This window comes from Mus musculus, chromosome 15, assembly GCF_000001635.26.
Source record: "Mus musculus strain C57BL/6J chromosome 15, GRCm38.p6 C57BL/6J".
Classification (NCBI taxonomy): Eukaryota; Metazoa; Chordata; class Mammalia; order Rodentia; family Muridae; genus Mus; species Mus musculus.
The window spans coordinates 96,818,439-96,844,338 of record NC_000081.6 but is presented as its reverse complement, the minus strand read 5'-3'; the positions used below and the strand labels follow the sequence as shown (position 1 = coordinate 96,844,338).

The window sequence follows — 25,900 nt, the reverse complement described above, 5'->3', positions numbered from 1 at the left end:
GCCATCTTTTGTGAGAGAGCCTTAGTCAATCAAATCCAAACCCTGTGCTTGTTGCTACGCTGGGGTTACTCATCTTCCAACTATAAACTTCCAGAATTTGTTTCCACTAGCATGTATTCAATATTTACCACCGAACAGGCCAGAAACTTAGAAGCTTAATTAAATTTTAAACAAAGCTCGTATTTATCATTTGTTCTTCGTCCCAACTTGTCAGGTTCCTCCGACAGAGGTAATATTTATATCTCCTCTGTGGATGTTTTGAAGACGTCATTCTTTTTATTCCGGGGGGAGGAGGGGGATAGTCATCTTGTTCCCCAACTCCAACAATGACCTAAGAGGAAATCTACCAGGCTGCTCTGTAGAAGGGGTGTTTTTTTAATCCCATAAAATAGCCCCAACTCTCAGTCAGGATACATTGTTATTGCTGAGGTAAAACCTAAAAGCCTGCAGCCACCGAACCATCACAAATCAGCACACCAAAGAAGTCTGTGGAACACAGTTCTGAGAAACTCAATGCGCAGCTGCTGGCCTCTCAACAGCTGGCTTCTTTGGCTTCTAAATCAAGTCAAATTCCTCTCAGGAGTCCTCCTGACGATATCGTAGAGGAGCAGTGTGACAGTATGAGGCCTGGTCATCTCTCTAGTGAGTGTTCCTCTGGCCGGCCTTTGGACGGCAGTGGTTCTATCCTTCTGCAGTTCTGTGGCTCCTGGGCCTGAGTCTCCTTTTCCTTTCTTCGTTGTCCTTCCTCCACAAGCCTGTGCCGGAGGCTGATTGCTGAACTCTGTAACATGCATCACCATCAAAATGTTAGAAGAAGTGCAGATGAAGTTGGGCTCAGAACTATGGAGGCTTGTTGAGTTCCTTAAGGAAGTTGTGTTTATTGGTGAACTTTGAGTCCCCTTGCTTTAAATGATGCCTGCCTTTGGAAAGCTAAGGAAGACCAGGAAATGAGCCAAAGAAGAAGAATCCCGCACAGTCCAAGGAAGCAGGGACAGAGGAGAGACTATGGAAGAGAACTTGGTAGTGATGTACCCAGAAAGGCTCAACTGAATCCTAGCTCTCTCTTCAGTGACCTGTGTGATCCTGCAGGAAGGACACTCCACCTCCCTGGGCTTCCTTTGCTCCTGATTCACTTGCCTGCCCCACTGAGCAAGACTCTAGAGTCCAGTGAGATGGCCTAACTGCCCGCCTCAAGAGAGCCTGAAGGATTATTATCACATGACATGAAAGAGGCTAAGAGGAAGCATGCGTAGGCATGGCTGAAGAACACCCAACATTCCCCAGATGCTGAGAATGGGTGGGGTTCACTCACTGAGAGGCAACACCCAGCTCTACCTCCTGAGGCTGAGGCAGACACCACAACCACCCAGTCAGTGGGTCCTTACTTTCCAGGTGTCTTAGCTGTTCAAACCCAGACACTCGTCAAGTATGTGTTGCATGAAGTTAAATTTATTCCTTCCCATCGCTTATAAAGGCTTCCACACACTGTGTTCTAAAGCACCAAAGAATTAAAATAGATTATTCTTGGTGACGTGAGAGACTCTCGCTAGATGTTAAAAAACAAAACAAAACAGTCTAGCCACCACAGTCCATAGAGAACACATGAAAATAACTGTTTGTGAACATGAGTCCATATTCCATGAGTTTACTCCAGAAGCAATCCTTCAGTCCCTAAGGTAGGGGGAAAACAGGATCAAACTGGAAAGGGGAAAGAGAGGCAATAAGGAAAAAGGAGAAAAGAAGAGGAAAAGGGAGGATCCTGTGGTGGGGAGATAGGGTGGGGAAGGAGGGAGAAAGAAAGAGAGACAGAGATGGGGGAGGGGAGAGAGAGAGATCAAAAGAAGAGAAGGGGTTACTAAAGGAGAGAGGGTATCTGAGCGAGCAGGAGGAGAGAAAATCGGGGAGGAAAGAAAGAGACCGAAGGCCAAGATACAGACATGGTACAGGATTGGCAGAGTAAAAGGTCTTCAGTGCTGTGTTGACACACTCGGTAAAGCTTTGAACGAGTATTAAGAAAACATGTTTGGCCATGGAGAAAATAGTTTCTTGTCTAGACGGGATGGTACAAAGACCCACAGGAAATTTTACAATCATTAACTTGTAAAATTTTGAATTATGCCAAATAAGGGGACATTACTCTTTTTCCATTTCTTATGGCTAAGTAAGTAAGTTAGATTTCTCTGTCAAAAACCATGTCCTTGTGTGTGTGTGTGTGTGTGGTGGGGGTCAGCCACCCAAGTGTCTTATCTCGGTAGTGTCAGTGAACACCTGTTAAGTTAACGTGTGCGGAACAAACACACTAAACGTGGAGACTCCCATGCTACCTCCCCAAGGCTATTGCTAGGGTCCTGTCACACAGTAGGAAGGGACATTTGTCATGGGCAGCCTGCTTCTGGACACGTTTATCCCGTTGTGATGTCCCAACCCCAATGTTCTCCGTAGTTCCTGTACAGTAAAACCCACTTCAAAGACCAACTCGACATCCCTGCTGAAGCTGTGAAGTCCAGTAGAACTTAATGATCTCATAGCTCCCTCCCCGTACTCCATCCCTTTCCCTCTCTCCCTCTCTCCCCCCTCCCTCTCTCCCTCTCTCCCTCTCTCCCTCTCTCCCTCTCTCCCTCTCTCCCTCTCTCGGTCTCCCCCCTCTCTCCCCCTCTCTCCCTCTCCCCCTTTCTACCCCCTCCCTCTTCTCCATCTTCTCCCTCCCCCCTCTCTCTCCCGACCCCTGGGACCTCCTAAAGGTCATTTAAAAGGAGGCAAGGATTAGACCTTAAATCACAGAGGAGAACCTTCCAGCCCAACGCTCCCATACAGGAAGCTTTGGAACGGCAGCACGGGCGGGAGGGAGGCCAGGGTCCCAGGGACTTCCATGCAGTGAAGGAGGAGTTCCATGCTCATGCAGGGATCCTCGACTGCCAGGCTGCCAGGCTCAGAATCCCTGAGGTCTAACCGTGGGGGTCCCTGAGAGAAAGCAGTCCGTTTAAGCCTGAATCATTTTGCTTCTGTCTGTCTTTTTTGCTTCCAGAAAAATAAAGATGGCTTTGGCCATAGTGTACTCACTCAAATCACAAGATGTTTCCAAGGCTTTTGAAGATCGCTCTGAAAAGAACAAACATTATTACTATTCCACAGCATATATGCTACTATAATAACAACATAGTTCTCATTAACAAACTAACACACATGCATGCGCATGAAGTCGGGGAACTAAAAATGGTGATCGCTGATCAGCTTTGACCCCACTATAGAATTGTAGACTGCTTCAAGCTGGATTTACTTTTTAAAAAATATGTCTGGGTATTTTCTATCTCTAGACCCACAGTGTTATACTGTGTCAGTCCTGAGCAACACCCCGACAGAACTTCAGCAGTCATAGCCAAGCGCGGCCATAATAAAAGGCTCAGTGAGCGATTTGTAATGTCTGCCACGGGTGAAGAGTTTCTCACTGGGTAGGAAACAGGTTGATCTGTGTGTCCTTGATTCCAATTCTCCAGGTTTCCCTGAAGTAGTAGCTGTTGGGGGATGGTTGTGTGCACTGTGCACTCAGATGCCGATTACTGGGCCCAGAGATCTGGCTGCAGTCAGATGTTGGCATTGTCAAACATCTCCTGTCTCAAAGTTGTATAGAAATTGCTTCCATCACCTCTGATTGGTTAATAAGGATAAGTCAGCCAACAGCTGGGCAAGGGAGCAAGAGGAAGGACTTCTGATCCCTGTGAGGGGTTCCAGCTGGAAAGAGGAGACAGGAGAAGTGGGCACGAGAGAGTCCCCAGGAGAGGACGGGTGGAGCAGAGGCAGCCAGGGAGAAACTAAGATTGCAGATAACACCCCATGACTGGGAACTTGCTGGGAAGTAGGCCAGGATATCATGGTCAGGTTAGAATAAATGAGAACCCTGACCTATAGTGCAGGAGGCTTTTAATAAATATACCATATCTTCTGGCCATTACCTCTGAGCTAGGTGAGCTAGGTGTGTGTAGAATGGCCCTAGACTTTTACAAGCAACTATCTTTTTGCCAGTCTGAAAGCTCTACTGGGCCCAGCACAAGGACAGTAGCTTGGGTTAGAGGAAACCATTAGCACCCCTAGTCTCAGGCTCAACACCAAAAATGAGCAAAGACCACACAGCAGCTTGCTTCTCTGCTTCTCCATGAGGAAGAACGGAGTCGCTATAGGACTGAAGACCTCCAGCACAGTTTGTGAGGGCATAGAAGGTGTGTTTGTGTGTTGCGGGGGGGGGGGGGCGGGGGGCAGTATATTCCCACATAAAGCCACCCAGTGGAGACTGTAGTAGTTGTTGGTTTTATCAAATGCCCAGTAAGCCACACAGAGGTAAGGAAGCAGACGAAATGGGCAGAGATATTCTCAACAAAGAGATGCGATAAATCATCAGAGATTGGCCTCAATGGAATGGGATCATGTGATTTATCTGAACGAGAATTTAAAATTCTAAAAAAACGAAAGTTCTCATTAGAGTAAGGTAAACATGCATGAGCAACATGGGAACTCAAGAAAGGGAGAGAAAACACCAAGATGTACAAAAGAAATTGAAGAACGCAATAGCTGAACCAAAAACTTACAAGTCTACAAAGCAAACCGGATGACCCAGAAACCAAAACCAAACTGGATCATCCAGTAGATATGACCCGTGAACCAAAAATACCTTATGCCCTACGTGGGAACTACACATGGCTGTCAATGCATTTATCAAAAGACAAGGGAGAAGAATGATATACTCAAAATGCTAACAAGAACACAAACCATGCAAAAATATTATACTTTAGCTGGGTGTGGTGGTGCAGGCCTCTAATTCCAGGACTCGGGGAGCTGAGACAGGAGATGAGAAGGCTAGCCTGAGTCCAATATAAATATGAATATTTATTTAGAACAAACAAATACATAATACCTACATACCTGCATATATATGAAATGAAGACAGGAGAGAGCAACAAGATGGCTATGCGAGCTCAGGAAACTAAAGAGCATGCGCGTGACACTGGTTCTCAACTCTACTTTCTGTTTTCTACGAGATTTAAAATATCAACGCGGCTTTCCCCTACACACTGTGGTAACTGCTGCTACTGTGTAAGAAGCCTCATGGAGTGTGTATGCATGTGTGTTCCTGTGTCTCTCTCTCTCACACACACACACACACACACACACACACACACACACACACACGTCTTTCACAATGAACTTGGAAGCTGTGATTTCTAGTTTGAACACCTATGAGAGGTGGCTGCCAGGTAAGTTATGCCTTCTTTCTCTCAAGATGCTCACAGTGGTATGTGCTGTGAGGTCTTTTCTCTCCACAATAGCCTAATCAGACGCAACAAAAGAATTGAGAATCTGTTGCTAAAAGACCTGATGTCCCTTGGAACTGAGTCATTTGACATGGTGACATTTCTGTGAAGCCTCAACTTTCCAAGGCTGATCTGTCCAACTCTTTTTTTTTTTTTGGATCTATAAAAGCACTTAGGATCATTTAAAATTATTCAGTAGGGGCTGGAGAGATGGCTCAGCGGTTAAGAGCACTGGCTGCTCTTCCAGAGGCCCTGAGTTCAATTCCCAGCAACCACATGGGGGTTTACAAACATCTGTAATGGGATCCGATATCCTCTTCTGGTGTATCTATAGACAGTGACGAAGTGCTCGTATAAAATAAATAAATCAAAAAAATTTAAATAATGATTGGGTTTTACTGCTGTGAACAGACACCATGACCAAGGCAAATCTTATAAAAAAAAACAACATTTAATTGGGGCTGGCTTACAGGTTCAGAGGTTCAGTCCATTATCATCAAGGTGGGAGCATGTCAGTATCCAGGCAGGCATGGCGCAGGAGGAGCTGAGAGTTCTATGACTTCATCCAAAGGCTGCCAGTGGAAGACTGACATCAAGGCAACTAGGGTGAGGATCTTATACCCCTACACACAGTGACACACCCATTTCAACCAGGTCACACCTATTCCAACAAGGCTACACCTTCAGATGGTACCACTCCCTGGTCCAAGGATATACAAACCATCACATTGATTAAGCAGTTTTTTTTTTTTTTTAAGTCAGGCTCTGTGACTCCTTAACAAAAAGACCTTTCCTTACTCTATGTGTATGGGGGCGGAGCAGGCGGAGTGTTACAGTGTCCCAGGCCAGATATTGACTCTTATTTATCACCTCATTCGATCCTCATTAGCACTCTGAAATTTGATATTATGGAGAACTAAGACAGGATAATAGGAGTGGTTTCCAGTTTTGGTTTGGTTTGGTTTTGTTGTTGGTTGTTGTTGGTTTGGTTTGGAAGGTTCTGGGGTGGCGGGTTGGTTTCGTTTGTTTGGGTTTGGTTTGGCTTTGTTTGTTGTCTTGGAAAACTCTTTATGTGCATACGGTTGAACTCAAATTCACAGAGGTCTACCTGCCTCTGCCTCCCCTGGGCTGGGATTAAAGGTGTGTGCTCCCATGCCCCTTGGAGTAGTGTATTGATAGTTATATAGGGATTGGCCCAGCCTGACTAATAATGCCTGTGACCTTCTAACTGGGAACACTTCTCTGTATTGATTCCAATTTCTCAAAGGCTACATTCTGTACATTTTATTCCAAACCCTATAGAACTTGCACAGTAAAAGAGAAATGATTTTATTGCCTTGTTGTTAGAACTCCTAATATGTAAAAGAATCAGCTTTGTAAGAAAGACACATCCATTCTTTTTTAAAGGAAAACACCACACACCTGGAAGTCCCACATCCATGCGATATTGAGTGACTCTGCCATGCAATCGAACTTAACTGTAGAAGAAAAGAGTACTCAAAAAACCTACAGGGGGCTGGAGAGATGGCTCAGTGGGTAAGAGCATTGACTGCTCTTCCAGAGGTCCTGAGTTCAATTCCCAGCAACCACCTGGTAGCTCACAATCATCTGTAATGGAACCCAATGCTCTTTTCTGGTGTGTCTGAAGACAGCTACAGTGTACTCATATACATTAAATAAATAAATACATAAATAAGTAAGTAAGTAAATAAATAAATAAATCTTAAAAAAAAAAAAACCACCTGCAAGATCCTTCGTGCTTGTAGGGGAATTCTATTTATAGTATCCCTAATATATGTGAAAAGACTCTACTGCAGATCTAGCCGGTGGCAGCCAGCACCTTTGCAAACCATCACTTCCTTCAGAATCTTTCCAAGGTTGAAGTGGGGGTGGGATTTTGAAGAAACAGTTTCTCACCATTTATCCTTCCATTTTCCTCGTTTCAAATACCAATTAACTCCACTTAACCACAGCGATGACCTAGCTAGCTAGCAATCATCTATACAATCTACTCAGTTTCATAAAGTGTCCAAGCAATAAGGAATATCTCTAAATTCAGAACACATATAAAAGTCTTGTTAAGTGTTTTATTCTCCCTATACGCTGATATTTATGCTAGCTATGTTAAATGATCTTTTAAATGTTCTTCAGCGTGACCTTTTTTTTTTTTTTCTTTTTTTCTTTTTTTTTTTTTTTTTTTTGCATTGTGGCAAAATCTCTAGTGAGGAGAAGGAAGTTGTCCAAGACCCAGTGTTTAAACATAATTTTATCTGGGCTTGGTGGCCCATATACCTTTGATCCCAGCACTCTGAAGACAGAAGCAGGGAGATCTCTGTGAGTCTAAGACCAGCCTGATCTACATAGTGAGACCTTGTCCCAAATATACAAAAAAGACACCTACTTTTAAAAAGTGATTATCTATGGTCACAAACACAGGGCTAGAAACTGGAATCCCACATGTTTGGTTGAATGTTTTATTTTAAAACTCTCCTTTTGAGGATGGACAGATGGCTCAGTGGTTAAGAGCACATGTGGTTTTTGAAGAATGTAGGAAGAATTAAATATGAGTCTTTTTTATAAGATACTATAAAACTTTATTATAAGGAATGCAGAACTTTTTGTCTCTCTCACCTTGAAAAACTTTTATGCACATGTTTTAATCTACCCTTGACCTAGTGAAACCTTTTGTTTACACAAAGGACCTGTTCCACTCTCAGATTAAACTCCCTTCCTTTCCTTTGCACTGAGTCTTTTAAAACTAGCCAATCCTCAAAGACCTGTGAGGTTCAACCCCAGCCACTGTGGAAAAGACATAGGCACCACCGAGTTAAATCAAACTAACAAAACATATTTCCTGTGTGTTCGTACTTGGGAGTGTAAAGGCTGAAGTTAACCTGAAAGCCCACTTGCCCAGGTAACTTCCTGGAATGCTGGCTGGAGGCTGTTGTTCGGGTAGGATAACAAGCCATGTGTTTTCACATCAGTAAATAAGGTTGGTTGCCTCGACTGCACAGGATGTGCTTGGCCAGACAGAGGCAAGGGGTACAGCAGCAGCAGGTACATCCGGCTGTAAGCTTGTCCTCATTGGACCAAGGCAGGAAGCACCTTACCCTTATGAGGTTTGCCCACGTGCAACCTAATCTAGTGCCATTCTCTGGGGATTCCAGGTATGGACCTGGCCGGTATCCATCTTCCTGCCCAGTATTCAGTAAAGCTTGTTTTCACTGGGCAATTGTGGTTTCCATCTTCCTCCTCAAAGATGGAGGAAGGTGGGTTTTGCAGGAGTTCTGTCTTCTTGACCAAGAAGAGCAAAGTTTTGCTTCTTCCAGACATTTCCATTGGCAGTCTCTTTCCTTGCCACCCTGAACTTATTTCCAGTGGGAATACCAGGGATCAATTCCCATCACCTAGATGGCAGCTCAACAACTATCTATATCTCCAGTTACAGAGGATCCAATACCCTGTTCTCGGCTACTCAGGCATGCGCCTAGTACACAGTCATTCATGAAGGCACAACACCCATACACAGAAAATAATCTTTTTAGTTTAAAATAAAAATTAGTACAAAACAAACAAACAAACAAACAAAAAACCCCTCCCAACTCCCGCAAAAGAAGTCTTCCCTCTATTTATTTAAATAAATATCCAAGAAAGAAGGGTTTGGATTCTTATTAGAGATTGCCTTTGTGACGAGGTTTTTTTTTTCTCAAAAACTACTTCCAATGTCTACCTTAGGACTAAGCTCAGGGCCACAAAGAATGAGATAGCCATTCTAAAATGAATTTAGGATGAAACTTTACTCTTGATCAGGAGGGAGCGCTGCTCACCGGCGGGCAGAGAGAGCACCGCCAGGACCAGAAGTGTGCTTGGATTTTTATTCTGGTGTAAGTCGTGCCTGTGTCTTTTCCCTGTTGGTTAGAATCCGCCTTCACAGACTTTGGTGATTGGCTAACCTTTTAGTCTTTTCAGACCATGTGCACAGGAAATGGGAAAGACTTTATTGCCCCTGGGAATGAAGGGATCGCAGCTCGGACATCAAGCGCCTGAAACAGAGCAGGCACAAAGGATGTGGGGAAGAAAGATAAAACATTTACAGGAATGGTTTCCCAGTGTAGGGTAGGAGAAAAGAAAAAAAAAAAAAAAGACTTGTAAAAAGACTTGTCCTAAACACAAGTGTTAAAGTATTCACTAGAAAAGACTCAGATAAAATGTTTCTTATACTTAGAAAGTAACAGATTGTGGCAAGCAGTCAAGGTAACTAAACTCACATCTCTGAGCCTTTATCGGCCTCACCCTCCTCACACATGAAATATCTCTGCCTTTGATGAAAGTCCGAAGGACACATTTATGACAGTGCCTGCCTGACCTTGTTCCCACTGTGGGAAGTCCCAACTTCTACTGCAGGTGAACCTTCCTCTGTATTCCACAGGTGGTGTACAAACAAGCTCAGAAAGCCATTGCAATAAGAGTCATCTGTCTGTACCCATGGTTACAAGTGCTCTGTAATGCAGATTAGAGGGTAGAGGCCCCCTCCCCCAAAACAAGGCAGTGCTTTCTGAATGAAAAAAAATTTGGAAAGGACAGGACATGACGCTCCTAGGTATGGTGGAGGAAAAAATTATTATAGATACGTGGGCGAGCATAGCCAGGGGCAGAGAGGTATCTGGGAGAGTCCAGAGAGTTCGTGACCCTGAACCATGAAAGGAGTGAGTGAGGGCAAGGGAGAGAAGGAAACCGAGTGCAGCAGCCAGGATGCCAAAGCTACAAAAGGCGCGAAAGAGAGTGAGTTACCAATATGTCTGGCTTACACAGGGAAGAGCTGCTGGGTGAAAGGCAGCCCAGCCCCTGGGCTGGAAAGTTCAGGGTAGAAGTCGGGATGTGCCAGCTATACCCTGTAAGGAGACTGAAGGATGCTGGGAGAACCTGGCAGCCGGGTCCACTTTGATTATGTTAAATGGGCACCTCAGCTGCTTGTCCCTGGTTTGAAAGTTAATACTGTCCACTAAGGGAAACTTCTAGAATTGAAGTCTTTCTCCATATTGGCTATTCACTTAGATTTAGATAAATTGATGGTACCAAGAAGTCTCCCAACAAATGCAATTGAGTCTCCTTCTGGAAGCCCTTGATAGTGGTGAAAAGGGTGTTTACCCTCTGTCTTCAAAGCAAGGTGATGCAAGGATGCCAAAAATTCAGCTGATGCCTCTCAGGTGACAACCCTGCCGTCCTGGGAGCTGGGAGCTGGGGTTGTGGAATTTTCCATCCATTTTCCTTTCAATTTTCATAGTTTCTGGCTTCAAGCGTCAGTTGGTTCCTCTCAGTCAGTACAAAGCACGAGGTTTTTAAAACTGGCCTCAGACCTATGCATTATTTATCCATTCCATTTCGTCTTAAGGGAATAAAGAAGTACTCTTATTTTCCAATGAAATATTTAAAGCTGCCCCCACCCCCACCCCCAGGACTGGGCAGAAAATTCCATCCGTGGTTGATGTAAATACAAAAAAAAAAAAAAAAAGTTGTATGTGAATGTGTGTATGTGTGAATGGGACTTTATTAGAATGTAGATCTGTGAAGTTTGCCTCCTCTTACGTCCCATAGTACTTGTGTATGAATATGTAACAAATTCAACGTTTTCATTAGTTTGTGACAAGACTTATGTACCATAATAATGCCAAGAACACCTTGTACTTTTCCTAGCAAGTATTGACTCAAAAGACACTTTGTTGACATTTGTGGAACATCCTTGACTGAAAAAAAAAATACATATCACAGAATTTTGCTTTGCTCTCTTTTTTTTCTGACTGTAAATAGAGAGGAGCACAAAATTAAGTGGTTATTGCACATGAAATAATTATGTTTGTCTCGGGGTTGCTATTGACTGAAGGCAGAGAGGCGAAGGTCATCTTCCGCTCACCAGCGGGCTCCTCTGTCAATAACGGAAGGAGGTTCGCGGAGCTCAGCACATCCCTTCCTATCTGGCAGAATCCAGTTAAGTCCCAGAATTCCTATATGGAAAGAAGGAAGGAAATGTAGGTGTCAGTCAGCACTTTCACAGAGTCATTCTACAATGCAAGAGTCATCCCTTGCCTTCCAGGAGACAAGCCCACCACCCTGACCCGCCACAGAACCACTGTGGGAGGGGGGGTTAGCACACACGGGGGTGGGATCATTCCCCCGCCCTCCAGGCTGGATCCCACTCTCTTCACCTGAAGAACTGAGTCCTTAGACAGCAACAGCCACACTGAGCGAAAAGGGGGTAGGGCCTGAGAGCCATCTTCTCAACCAGGAGATAAAAGTCACATTTGCAGAAAAGGCAAGCGTGGCTCTGTCAACCAAACAGACCGCTCACTTCTGACCTCCTGAGCCAACACTCTCTCATCAGGAGGGCTCGTGGCTCTAGGTCAACAAACTGTGGAGAGGTCTGTCTGCAGGCAAGTGGAGACAGCTCGCTGAGAGCGAGGTGTGTGAGGGAGATGATGAAATGGACATACTTTCCTGATTAATTCATGAGGAGGAAACTGTGTGGACCCAAGCGGGCGTTTTAACCCTTCTGGTTGCAATATCAAGCATGCGGGGATGCCACTGTGGCAATTTCTCCCACTGCTGACCCGTTCCGCACCTGAACACTTCTTACACTAGTCCTTGGATTTGTCACAAGACTTGGTAGACACACGGTCCTTTTGCATACGGCAAGGCCCACATTTAGGCATCCTTCATTATTTTTGTTTAAGCATGTCGAGTCAAGGAGGTTGTATTCTGTGCCACAACCTGTCACTGACAGCTGAGGGTCATTTCTGGGACCCGTGGGAAGGTGGGTAGTCTTGTCACGGATGACTCTGGAAGGGAGTATAAATTCATTCGTGTGGATCGCCGCAGGATCGAGCTTTTCCAGCTTCGCCCAAGCCGTGGTGACACACACACACCCTTGGTGACCCCACCACCTTCCCTTGGCTTCAGACTGCCCTCTGTTCACTTCAGCCTGATTTGGTCTGGATAAACATGTTGGACTAAAGGCAAGAATTGGGTGTGGGGTGTTGTTTCCTATTTTTTTCTTCAAATGAGTTCAAATGTCTTGAAGGGTTAGCATAGCTTATGTTTATGTATAGGAGTCATAATGACTTGTGACTTTTGTTCACGGCTAAAAGGAGTATAGGAGTGGGTAGAGATAGGACACCCTAAGTCCTTAGCATATACACAGTGAGTCTTCTCACTGGCCCCCACTGTAAAGAAAAAGCAAAATAAATAAGTAAATAAGTAAATAAATAAGTAAATATTTATTTATTTATTTATTTATTTATTTATTTATTTATTTATTGCTTAGCCATTGTTAGTTGTGTCACCTGGAGTAATTTACTTCGACTCCCTGTGCCTGAGTTCCATCATGTATAAACTTGAGATAACATTACACCCGCTAAGACAAGCAAATCAGTGCTCATAAGAACCTACAGTAGAACCTAGAAATGTGTGTTTAATAAATACCCTCTGCTCTATTATCACAGCTGTCGCCAACACTCAGACAAGTGGAACAAGTGCTTCTTGCTCATGAACTGCGGCGTGCTACACAAGGGGATGGTGGGACACAGCTTCCCTCACAGGTGACAGAGAAGGGGGCTGGGCAGCTGTCTCCATGGCAAACGTCACTCATCTTTATACAAACACGTGTCTATGGTCATGTTGTACTAAAACACTCCAAGATTGGAAGCCCAGCCTTCCGGTGCGTCCCGCTTTTGGTTTTTAGGAACCTGGAGCAAGCCTGTCACATGGTCATCTCCCTGTGCGGTGTGAATAGCAATCTCACCAAGATGGCTGTAAAGAATAACATACCTACGCTCATCTTTGCGTTGTGCATTTTACAGCACATCGTGCATTCCTTGAAAGCATGATATCCTAAGCAGCTTTGCAATCCTAAACATTTTTCTCATCTTAATATCACCAGGGCTGGGAGAGGAGGTAGGGAAGGTAGGTCATTTCTGATTTCTTTCTAGAGTTTTGTGCTGGCCATGGAATTAGAGCCACGTGGGCCAGAAGATCCATGGGAAAATGTGTTCAGAAAAAAGAGCCCTGAGCTCGGAGGTTTAGGGTTCTGGCCTGACTCTCCTGTGGGCACTTCGCAGGGCGTGGTCTGGGCAAATCGTCTCCACTGTCCTGGCAGCCAGTTTCCTTCCTGTAAAATGCACATTTGAGCATCTCCTCCCTCTGGTTCCATAACTCAAGCCGCCATGCCTCCGTTTGCATGAGTCCATGAGTCACTAAAACCTGGCAGCTTTCAGAAGGTTATTTAATAAGCAAAATGTCTCATAAGCATTCAACAGAGCTTGGCTCCGGTTCCCAAAACATTGCAAACTGTGTTTGAGCAAAGACTTCAAACTTAAGAAAAACTGTTTCTTGCTTCTGCAGGGCGCAAAGCTGTGAGCCATGTTTAGACGCTTGGGCACGTGCGTGCTTACACTTTGGGGTGCTCAGCGGAGAAGGGTAGTGCCTCTTTCAAGATGGAAGGGAAGCCGAAGAGGACACTGCGTCAGTATGACACGTTTAGTATTTCACATTGTTTTTTTTTAATGGTTTGGCTGTGTTGCTCCTTCATCTGTCACTTGGTCAGTGTGGCCACTTGGCAAAACAGTGAAGTTATTGTGTTATATATTATCATGGTTCCCATTTTACAAACGAATGTCCCGGGACAGATAAGTCGCATGTCTTTTCTTGGTGCTGACTTTCCTCAAATATGGATCTTCTGTGCTCAGATGAGGCTTGACCGGATCTAGGGGTGGCCTCTGTACTGAAGTCCTGGGCACGGTGCCACCCGCCTGCGTGTCACGGAAAGGCAAATCAGTAACGTGCCGAGAACAAAACGCTCCCCTGCCAACCACCAAGCCACTGTCTGTGGCCAAGGACAGAACTGAAGTGGTTCAGCCCTTTTAAAGGACCTCTCTGGAAAACAGCAAGTTTCTAGATAGAAAGAATAACCTTACCGAGAGCTGGATCCAGCCCTGCCTCCCAGGGCCTGAGGTCTCTCGTCCTGAATGTCTTTCCTGTGACTCAGTGGCCACGTTGGGAGGGTGGCGGAGGACATGCTCACTGGGGCTCTCTTTCTATCCTAAAGTTTTAGTCATAACTTGGTTTATTGAAAAGGGAGGAGAGAGGAATTCGTGCCCTAGAGAGAAAAAAATCTTGCAAGGTACTAGATGTTTTATATCCTTAGGGATAATTTGGGGGATATGAGAGTTGTGGCCTTTTCCATTCAGAGACCAAGGAGTCACCAACCTCAGTTTGCACGTGCAGGCTTCTGAAAACAAAGTTCTGTGTAACCGACACCTCAAGTCCTTACTGGAAACAAAGCCCCTCTCTACACAGAGCTTTTGCCAGCAGGTTGCAAAGGAAAGAATCCCACAGAGATTGCCACCACGGGGACTCCCGCCTGCAGTTGTCAAACCTTCACACATCTCTTACCCACGGCCTCTCGCTTTTCCTCCATGCCACTTGGCAGAAACAGCTACCCAGCAGTCCACACCATCCCTTTTCCAGTTCTTTGAGACCAACATTGTCACTTTTTCTCAGGTTACTGAAATAAAATAAACACAGATCTGACTACTGGCTCCTTTTCTTCAAGAGTGGAAAGTATCCTGTCTGTCACATGTACTACGGCGCCTAATATTGGTCTACCCATTCCAAGGACCCACTGCAGGCAATCCATCCTGTTGGGTATAGGAAATCTAAGCAAATCACAACCCCAGTTTCCAAAAGATCAAGTCCAAGGAGTAGTTCTTGACAGTAGAGGATGGGTCATGGTGCAGTGATCACAAGTCTTCCAATTGCCACTGAGAATCAGTCTTGGTTTGGGTGTCTTGTTTTGTTTTTGGTTTTGGTTGGTTGGTTTGGTTTTTACACCTAACATAGCATAGGAGATCTTGAAATGCCGCTACATTCCACCAGTCATACTTAAAACAATGGGGAAAGACCCTCCCTTTTCCTCCTCGCATACTGCTAGGTTTCTTCCAGCAGAAAGGTCCCCACACACTGTTCTACCTGCCTGGTACAGCCTTCCCAACGTCTTTCTCCCTTGCTGGTATCTACGGCGACAGGGCAGAAGATGGGATGACGTAAAGCCAGTGCCCAGGCTTTGGAATCAACTGAGTTATAACCCTATCCTCTCTACACCACCCACTTGACTGAATGCTCAGTAACGAGCCCCATGCTGCCCCTAAACCGATGCCTACCCACATGGTAATATGAGTCCAGACCTCACTGGGACACTTTTCACTATGGACCTAACACATTACAACCGGGTAGCAACCTGTACTGGCTGGTTTTGTGTGTCAACTAGACACAGGCTGGAGGTATAACAGAGAAAGAAACTTCAGCTGGGGGAGTGCCTCCATGAGATCCAGCTGTGGGGCATTTTCTTGGTTGGTGATCAAGTGGGGAGGGCCCATTGTAGGTGGTGCCATCCCTAGGCTGGTAGTCTTGACTTCTATAGGAAAGCAAGCTGAGCAAGCCAGGGGAAGGAAGCAAGCCAGCAAGGAACATCCCTCCATGGCCTCTGCATCAGCTCCTACTTCCTGGCCTGCTTGAGTTCCAGTCCTGACTTCCTTTGGTGATGAACAGCAACGTGGAAGTGTAAGCCGAATAAACCCTTTCCTCCCCAACTTGCCTCTTGGTCATGATGTTTGTGCAGGAATAGAAACCCTGACTAAGACACAACCATAACCTAGTCAAGATTATTTTTTCTATTGAGGCTGCCAGTGCTCCTCAGGGATGCTTTCATGCCCAGATCATGGTCTGCCTAGTCCCCTTGCACTCTGGCTCTTTGCACCTATTGTAGACTTAATTTTGAATTTACACCATGCTTTGAGTGAGACTTCTGTCTTCTCCACTAGGCTGGTGGCTTCCTCAGAGCAGATCTTTGTGGGCTTGTCACGTACGGAGATCCCAGCCCCTCCCACAAAACCTGTGCCAACAGAGAGCTGGCTAGTTTATGTCAAGTTGACACAAGCTGTAGTCGTCTGAGCGGAGGGGTCCGCACATGAGAAGATGCTTTCACAAGACTGGCTGCCGGCAATCTTAGATGTCCTTCTGGACTCCTCGCCTCTGGAAGGCCACCTCCCGTTCAGCCAAGCAGCACTGAAAAATCTTTCCCTTTGTGTTTCTGAGAACAGAAAAGGGAGTCTTGAGGTCTTCTCGGTTCCCAGGGACCCCAGCGTAGTCCTGTGTCCTCTGATCCTTTCTCTGTTTGTCCCTGACCTGCTGTTATCTTCCTTGAAGCAATAAAAGTGCAACCCAGCAGCACTCCGTGGTGGCACTGATGCTAAGAACTGACACCTCTCACCGCAGAGGTTAAGACACTTCTTTGAAGAAACCCATCACTCTCTGGCAGTCTTCTAACAAAAATGTCTTGGCTTTTAGAACTGCAAAGCAGCTAAGGAAAGGTTTACAAAACACCAGTAGCAACCTTTGCCTTGCAAAGTCAGACCACTGTGAAAGATTGTAACCATCTGAAGATTAGACCGCCAGATTGACAGGAACCGGAAAGCAACATCAAGAGCCATTAACTAAAGTGGCAGATCAGAGAGGGTCTTTTTCTTTCTCTTGTTTGGTTTCTGCTCTTGTCATTACAATATTGTTGGTACAACAAAAGGTTGTCAGTCGAGTGTATGCACTGCGCTTAAGTTATTTTGGGAAATCATAACGTGCTTACAGTATAGGCATTAAAAATTATAGTCCACCTTAAAACTGAATGTAAAAAAGACAGAGTTTGCTTCTTTGCTCTTCAAAAACTATTCCTTATTCTACAAAATAAAGCAGAGAACAACTTTTAGACTTTTTTTTAAAATCAGCTAAAATGAACTTCCTTCATTCTGATTAGCATCCCAGACAACAGCCACAAAACTACTCCCTTCAGTGAGAAAGGGCTAGCCAAAGTCGTGTTTATTAAGCTTTCTTTTTATTATCCAGTAGATCAGAGAACTTCCCTGGAGGTTGGAGGAAGACGACCACAAATTCGAGGAAGCCTTATTAGGAGTAGCCCAGAAAATATTTTATCTTCTATTTGTCTACAACAAGCACTGAAAGGCAGGATGCTGGCTGGATGCAAAAGGCCAGACATGAATCACTAAATTGCAGGTCTGTAGATTGAACTCAGAAAAAAAAAATTCACTGTTCCTGTTTCCTGACTGTTTATTCAGTCCTTCATCCGCCCCCAGAACCTATTGCCAGTAAACAGCATGGAATAGAGGGTTAGGGGAGATAGCATCCTGGATGGACATTCCCTTCATTCCAGATATCTGCCTTTTAAATTAAATGGTTCCTACCCCTAAGAACAGACTTCTAGTTAGCAGACACTATTTCTCCTGCTGGGCAGACCTTCGATTTTAGCACTCCAGTGGCAGAGGCAGGTGGATCTCTGTGAATTAGAGGCCAGCCTGCTCTCCTTAAAGATTCTGAAGCAGCCAAGACTACACAGTGAGACCCTGACTCAAAACAAACAAGCAAACAAAACCAAGCCAAACCAGGGTATCGGTGCTTTAAGGTCACGGTGGCAGGATGGTAATAAGAATCCCCCCACCCCTGGCCCCGTGGGATCAGATGAAAGAAAGTCATGACGAAAAGCCACTGAGAGAGTAGTAAGGGAAACAGTTACAGAAAACAGGAATAAAACTAGGTGGGATGTTCCCCACAAAGGCCAGCTAGCACCTCCAGCCTTATTAACCTGCTCACGCTGAGCTCCATCCCCCCCAAGAGAATCTTGTTCAAAAACTCTGAGCGCAGGTAGCCATAGACCCAGCAGGAGAAATAGTGTCTGCTACTAGAAACCCAAACTGGATGGAGAATTCAGTCTGTCTGGACTGAACAAATGACTGTAACACAGGAAGCTGTGGGCACAGGATCGGAAAGGGGCCTGAGAGTCTTCAGGTGAGAGACAAGCAGTGTCCACCATTCTCTCACCTCCACAGCCCAGAGGAGCAAGGGGTCGGAGGGGCGGGAGGGAGGGCACCGCAGAACTCGGAACCTGCAGTACCATCTTGATGACAGTGAATCCCCAACAGCACAGATGGTGGAGACTGCAAAATTGTGTTAGGAGTCTGAAGCTGGGAGATCTCTCTAGCTTGTAACACATTATACCTCCACTCCACCCCCATGTCCACAATGAGGGGCAAGCTGTGGAGTCTAGGGGTTGAGAACCTACGATGTGTGCGTGGTGGAACTTCCAGAGGCACTGAAGAAAGGTGAATGTAGGTGGGTAGGCCCTTCATATGACCTCAGGGTCTCAGGCAAAGACAACCCTACAGAGACCAAATGATCCCACAGAGCCCCAAAAATATCAACCTTGGGAATCAGACACCAGAGAGTCTGGCAAGAAAGTGGCTGCCTGGGCCTGCACTCTCTTTTGCTGTCATAAAAACACCACAGAAAAAACCAACGTGGGCAGGAGAGGGTTCGTTTGGTTTACACAGTCAATCACAGACCACCGTTGATGGAAGTCAGTGTAGGAACTCAAGCAGGAGTAGAAGCAGGGACCTCGGAGGAGAGAAAGCGGCTAACTGGCCTGCTCTTGGATTCACGTTGAGCTACACTCTGAGGACCTCCTGCCCAGAGGTGGCCCCCGTACAATGGGTGGGGCTCTCCCATGCCAATCACTAATCAAGAAATGCCCCATAGATTTGCCTACAGGCCAATCTGCTGGAGGAGGGTCCTCGATTGAAATTCCTTCTTCCCAGAGGACCCAAACTTATGTCAAGTTGACAGAAAAAGACTAAAAGTACAGGGTCTTCAACCACAAAACCCTTCTCTCTGGTAGGATTGGATGGTTTAACATGCTTGAATCACTGAGACTAGCAACACTCACCACCAATTTTGGAGGGTGGTGTAAGGTGTATGTGGTGGAGGAGGGAGGGAAGGAGGAAAGGACATAAAGAAAGCAAGCCTATGAAACAGGAAGCCCCAATCAGGATGAAATACTGACTTGGGGCACAATATCGTCTGTTTTCATTACATTGCTCACTTTTTTCCAATTTTGTTTTTAGGGTTTTTAAAAATCTCTTTATTTTATTAGTTTTTGAATATAACTTTTTATTTGGTTTAATAATTGCCCTCTGATTAGGGTGGTTTTTTTTTTAATTTATGCTTTTATACTTTAATTCTGCATGTGTTGTGCTATAACATGAGTGTCACTGGGAAAGTTCTTTCTGTTGGCTTTTCCTTTCTCTGAACCTAAAGCTCATATTGTCTCTGGTGATTCTCACACCCTAACACACACTTTCCTTCCATCCTTGCTTTGTCCCCTATCCCTCCCCTGCAATCCCATCCCGCTCACACAACTTAAATACTGATACTCCTACCCCTAAAAAACACCATGAGCTATATACAGGTGTGTGTGTGTGTGTGTGTGTGTGTGTGTGTGTGTGTTCCCCTGGAACTGGAGTTGTAAGCTTTCATGTGAAGCCTAGCAATCAAACTCTGGTTGGACATCCCCAGCCAGGTGTGTAGTCCCTCTGTGCCTTAGGAGAGAGCACGCGTGTCTTCTCCAGTGGCTAGCTCACCAACTAAGCACTGTGCTTATTACTGCTGCTGGCTTCCCTAAACATAAGCGCAAGCAAAGGCTGCTGACCAAGAGGATGCACACACAGTGAAATGGGAAAAGGGTGGAGACAGAGAAAGAACTAAAAGCTGGAGGCCACATACACACCAACAGATATGTAAAACACAACAAAGGAACACACACACACACACACACACACACACACACACATCAGACAACACTCTACTATAACACCCGTGAGCTAGTGACTTCTCAGAAAACAATGACAGATCTGAGAACCAGAAATATATTTCAGATCCCACTTTTAAAAGGACCAGTGTCCTTGTGTTAAATAAGCAAAGGAAGGAAGAAAGAAAATCAGTTTGGAACCTAAATAAGAAAGTTGCCAAATTAACCCAGAACCTACACGAGAAAGACATCAAGGTGGATGAAACAGTCGGTAGCTTAAGGGAAGATTTTAAAACGTGGAGGCGAAAAAAAGGGAAGGAGGTTTAAAAGCCAAAAATGAACCAACTAGAAAACCTAGAATGGAATAAAAGAAGAAAGAGGTAGAAGAAAGGAAGGAAGGAAGGAGGGAGGGAGGGAGGGAGGGAGGGAGGGAGGGAGGGAGGGGGGAGGGAGGGAGGGAGGGAGGGAAGAAGAAGGGAGGGAGGAAAGAAGAAGGGAGGGAGGGAGGGAGGGAGGGAGGGAGGAAAGAAGAAGGGAGGAAGGAAGGAAGGAAGGAAGGAAGGAAGGAAGGAAGGAAGGAAGGAAGGAGGGAGGAAGGAAAGAGGGAGGGAGGGAGGGAAGGGAGGAAGGAAGGAAGGAAGGAAGGAAGGAAGGAAGGAAGGAAGGAAGGAAGGAAGGAAGGAAAGATTAAGCCATCAGCAGAACACATAGCAAAAAGAAGACCTTGTAGAATAGAAGAAAAGATACAAATATAAGAGATGAGGATCCAGTCTGACAGTAACAGCTATAGACAAACACAGAAAAAAATTAATGACTATGACCAACCCTCACAAAAACTCTGAGGTATGTTCTAGAGACCAAAGGGGCTGGAGAGATGGCTCAGCAGTGAAGAGCACTGACTGCTCTTCCAGAGGTCCTGAGTTTGATTCCTAGAACCAACATGGTAGCTCACAACTCCAGTTCCAGGAAAGCAGCTATTCCATGCTGGCCCTTAAGGGCACCAGGTATACACGTGATATGCAGACATACAAACAGGTATAACATTCATACACATAAGATAAAAATTAACTTTAGAAAGGTTTTTAAAAGGAATCCATAGTATAAGAATGATGAGCTGAGATAAAGAATAAAAAACGAATATAGTCGATAAAATTATAGCCAAGAATTTCCCAGTGCTGGTGAAAAGGGGAGGGTCTGGCTGTAAGTGACAAGAGTCACTTAGAACTCCAAGCAGATATGATCAGATAAGAATCTCTCCATTATGTATCACAGTCAAGATGTCAACAGTACAAGGCAAAGAAACAACGCTAAAAGCTGCGAAGGAAAAAACAAAACTCAAAGGGGGGAGAGCCATGAGGATGGTATCAGATCATCTGTTCCATGCTTTCACTCATAAGAAATCAGGAAAGAATATGTTTCATATAATAAGTACCTGGAAGAGAGCCAAAGGGACCCAGTTATGCCCAGCAGGGGAATAATCCTAACCACGGAAGAAAGGGACAGATAGCCTCAGGTCACCCAACTAGATCAGCAAACAACAAAGCAGGGAAGAACACACCCTTCACAGTACTAATCTTGAATGTAAAGGGTGTTCATTTACCAATTAAAAGATGCACACTAACTGACTAGATTGTAAAGCAAGATCCGGGGCCAGCTAGATGGCTCAGTGGGTGAGAGCGCTGGCTGCCAACCCAGATGACCCGAGTGTGATTCACAGAACCTGCATTGTAGATAGAAAGAACTGACTCCTGCAAGTTGTCCTCTGATCTCCACAAAGATCCCATGTCACACACGCACCCACATGTCATAGACATACCCAAAAAGATAACAATGAAAATTTTAAACAAAACCCAATTATCTGCTATCCCTGAAAAAAAAATCTCACAATTACTATCAGAGACACCCAAAAAGGAAGAGTCAAATGCTGGCAGTCAATCTACCCAGTGAAGGGAAAAAAACTAGAATCCTGGTTCTCCTGCCTGATTAAGTAGAATTCAAACTAAAACTGGTCAGAAGAAGAGATAAAGAGGCTCACTTCATGTTTAATGCAGGATGTGATTCATCAAAAAGGTATAGCCATTGTAAATACTTATTCATTGACTCTTAGGGCTGCAATTTTTATGAAATTAATATTAAAAGGCACACCACATGGGTCCTGACACCATAGTAGTGGGAGATGTCACTGCCCCCACTCCATCTTATTTAGATAAGTCTGTCGATCTAAGAATTAGTAAAGAAAGCTTCGAGCTAAACAATACTGCAGATCTATGGATTTAACAGACAGTTAAGAGAGAGTTCACTTAACAGATAGGGAATACATAGTCTTTCAGGCGCTCATGGAGACTTCTCCAAAACAGATCTCATTACAGGATGCAAATCAAGGCTTAACAAGGAAAGAAGTGACTCTTTGTATCCTATCAGTCCATCACACACTGAACACACAAACCAATACCAAGAGAAACTCAGACACTACATAAATACTTGGAAACCGAACAATCCACTTTTGAATGAACAAGTGGGTCATTGAAGAAATCAGGAAGGAAATTTCGAAATTCCTAGAATCAAATGGACTGGAGCATAACTTAGCAGAACCTCTGATAGACAGTGCAAGCCGTCCGTCCTAAGAGGGAAGCACAAAGCTGGAAGTGCTCATGGTTGTAAAAAAGCAGATCTCAGAGGAATAAGCTGCTGACGGGCCTCAAGGTTCCGGAAAAAGAAGAACAAGTCAAACTCAGGTGCAGTGGACTGAAAGGAAGGCAAGAGATGAGGGCAGAAGTGAGTGAGGTCCAGAGCAATACATAAACTAACCAACGGAGTGTTTGTTCTTAGAAAAGATTGACAAGATCAACAAACACTTAGCCAAACTAAGCACAAACGTGAGAAGAAACAAATTAATTAAATTAGAGATAAAGACAGAGTTGTCAATACAGACTCCAGTGATAACCCAACTTACTGGAAAGGCTTTGAATACTTATAATCCCCAAAGCTAAAAACCATAAAAGAAATTGATAAATTTGTACCTGCATATGACCCATCAAATTAAACCCTGACAACATAGACAATTTCATCGGACCCATGACAAGAAGTGAGACTGTAAAACTCTTCCACAAAATGAAAATGTCCCGGGCCAGAGGCGTCCACCGCTGGCTCAAACTCTGATAGACGACCCAACACCAACCATTTTCAAACTGTTCTTCCATAAAATAGAAATGAAAAATTAAACTCATTCTGTGAAGCCAGTATTACATTGATATTGTCCTGGCCAACTCTATGTCATCTTGACCCAAGCTAAAGTCTTCATAGAGGGAAAATAAACACCTTAATTGAAAAAAAATGTCTCCATAAGATCAGGCTGTAGGCAAACAAGCCTGTAGTGCATTTTCTTAATTAGTGGTTGATGGGACAGTGCCCAACCCATTAGGGGTAGGGGGGAACCACTGGGTGGTTGGTCCTAAGGTTATAAAACTGGCAGGCTGAGCAAGCCATAAGGAGCAAGCAGTAAGCAACACCCCTCCATGGCCTCTGCACCAGCTCCTGCCTCCAGCTGGGGACTTGCCTGGTTTGAGTTCATGCCTTGGCATCCCACAATAGACCGTGATGCAGAATACACGAGCCCAATCCAGTTCTTCCAGATTTTCTCTCCCAGTTGCTTTGGTCATAGTGTTTTTCACGACAGTAGTAGGAAAGTAACTAAGAAAGAAATCAAAACCAGAAAAAGACAACCAACAAAGAAAGAGAAAACTATAGGCCAATTTCCCAGATGAGCAGGGATGCAAAAACTCTCAACAAAATGCTTACAAACCAAATTCCAGGCCCTAACAAGATCATACTCAGTGGCTAAATTGATTTCATCGCAGGGATGCAAGGTTGGTTCGGTGTACACGAATCAATAAATAAGGCATCATTTAAATTGGCCTAAGCATATAAATCAGGGTCATCTCTATGCACAGAGGACACTGGACAAAGTCTGACATGCTCTCATGATAGGAGTCTGAAGAAAATAAGAATTAACGGAACACACCGCAACGGATTGAAGCTGTTTACAACAAGCCCACAGTCAACCTTCGAAGAAGTGAAGAAAGACCAAGACTATCTCCTCTGAAATTTAGAACATGGTAAGTGTGGCTGCTCTCTCCAGTCTTACTCAAAATGGTGCCCACAGTCTTAGCTGGAAGAGTAGGGTGAGCAAGCAAGATACAGAAAGACTAAAACATGAAGAGGAAGGAAAAATACCCATTAGCCAACAGCATGGGTCTAAACCTGACAGACCCCATAAACTCAATGGAAAACTTTAAAGTTTGATGAGCACTTACAGTGAAATTGCAGGATACAATGTTAACGTGCACTCAGTCGTTTTTTTACAAATGTCAATAACAAACTTTCAGAAAGAAATTGGAAAGTTACACCCTCCAGAACAGCATAGAAAACAATTAAATACCGAAAAATAAACCTGACCAAGGAGGTCAAGGGGCTCTGTGGTGAAAAGTGAAGGCACTTTGAGAAGAGATTGGAGCAGACGCGTGAGATTGGAAAGACCTTCCATACCTGTAGATTGATAGGCCAGTGTGGAAATACCTCTATCACACAGAATAATGTGGGGCCACTGCAATCTGCACTAAAATTACAGTGACACTCTTTACAGAACTTAAATAAATATAAATATAAATGTAAATGTAAATATAAATATAAATAAATATAAATGTAAATGTAAATGTAAATAAATATAAATATATAAACAAATAAATAAATAAATAAATAAATAAATAAATAAATAAATAAATAAATAAATGAAAGCGTCTTAATTCCTACTTCCTACAGAGACAAAACATTGTGTGTGGAAAAAGGAAGACAAAGAAGAAAGTTTGTGGCCATTGTTCCCACAACACTCCACCTCAGATTATTAGTGCCGGCAAAAAACAGTCCTGTAGACCATTGGGACAAAACCGTGGGCCCAGAATTAATGGGCACACCTATGGATAACTTGTTTTTTAAAAAGGAGGAAGAAGAGATAATCCATTCAACAAATGGTACTGGTGAAATTATAGACACACATAAGAATGTCAACCATAACTCTCACCCTGCACAAAAACTCAAGTAGAAAAAAAAAAATGGACCAAAAACATTCATTTAAAACCTGGAACGCTGAACGACCTGAAGGTAAACCACTTCATGATACAGACAATAGGTAAGACTTTCTGAACAGGATTCAAGAGCATGGGGAATAATACAGCGATAAGTGGGATCACATGACACTAAAAGACTTCTCTGTCCAACCAAGGAAGGTGTCAGCAGAGGGAACAGGCAGCCCGCCCAGTGCGAGAGCGTTGCCAGCTTCAGACAGGGAGTTAACATCTAGACTACACAAAGAACTGCAAAAACTAACACACACACACACGAACACACACATTCACACTCGTGCACAGACTGCCAATCAGTAAATGGACCAATGAACTGAATAAGCAGCTCTCAAAAGAAGAAGCAGAAATGGTCAAGAGTTGGGTTTTGTTTTCTAATGTTCAGCACCCTTAGCCAACAGGACAATCCAAATTAAAAGTACCTCGAGATTCCAGATCACCTCAATCGAAATGGCTAGTATAAACTGACCCCATGGCCACTTGATGCTCTGGTTAGGGGAAGGTTTTTATTGCGATGACAGAGGGAACAGCCAGAGGCATCTAGAAATGTCCAGAGCAGAGAGAGGAAGTAGACTGAGCATGGCCAGCAGCACGTACGTGGCCAGGGGCGAAGCAGGAGCTGAGCAGAGGGATAGGGGTGGACAGAGTGTGTGTGCATGCATGTGGGTGTGCTTCTGTGTCTGTGTGTGTTGCCTGTGTCTGTGTGTGTCTTTGTCTGTGTCTGTGTGTGTCTCTGTGTGTGTCTGTGTATGTGTGTCTCGTCT

At 44.5% G+C, this 25,900-nt stretch overlaps 2 long non-coding RNA genes across 3 annotated transcripts; both read right to left on the bottom strand.

Annotated features, from left to right (window-relative positions):
• Positions 1 to 387: 387 nt before the first annotated feature.
• Gm32677 lies at positions 388 to 5,792 on the bottom strand. Its single transcript, XR_384401.2, has 3 exons — positions 5,774 to 5,792; positions 3,061 to 3,099; positions 388 to 781 (listed from the first exon to the last, which is right to left on the bottom strand). It is a non-coding gene; the product is annotated as a predicted gene, 32677 (long non-coding RNA).
• A 5,127-nt stretch (positions 5,793 to 10,919) lies between these two features.
• On the bottom strand, positions 10,920 to 25,632 carry Gm32564. 2 transcript variants are annotated; one of them, XR_384399.2, is made up of 3 exons: positions 25,559 to 25,632; positions 14,748 to 14,859; positions 10,920 to 11,305 (listed from the first exon to the last, which is right to left on the bottom strand). It is a non-coding gene; the product is annotated as a predicted gene, 32564 (long non-coding RNA). The 2 variants fall into 2 exon arrangements; XR_384400.2 differs by lacking the exon at positions 10,920 to 11,305 and adding an exon at positions 13,169 to 14,104.
• Positions 25,633 to 25,900: the final 268 nt, after the last annotated feature.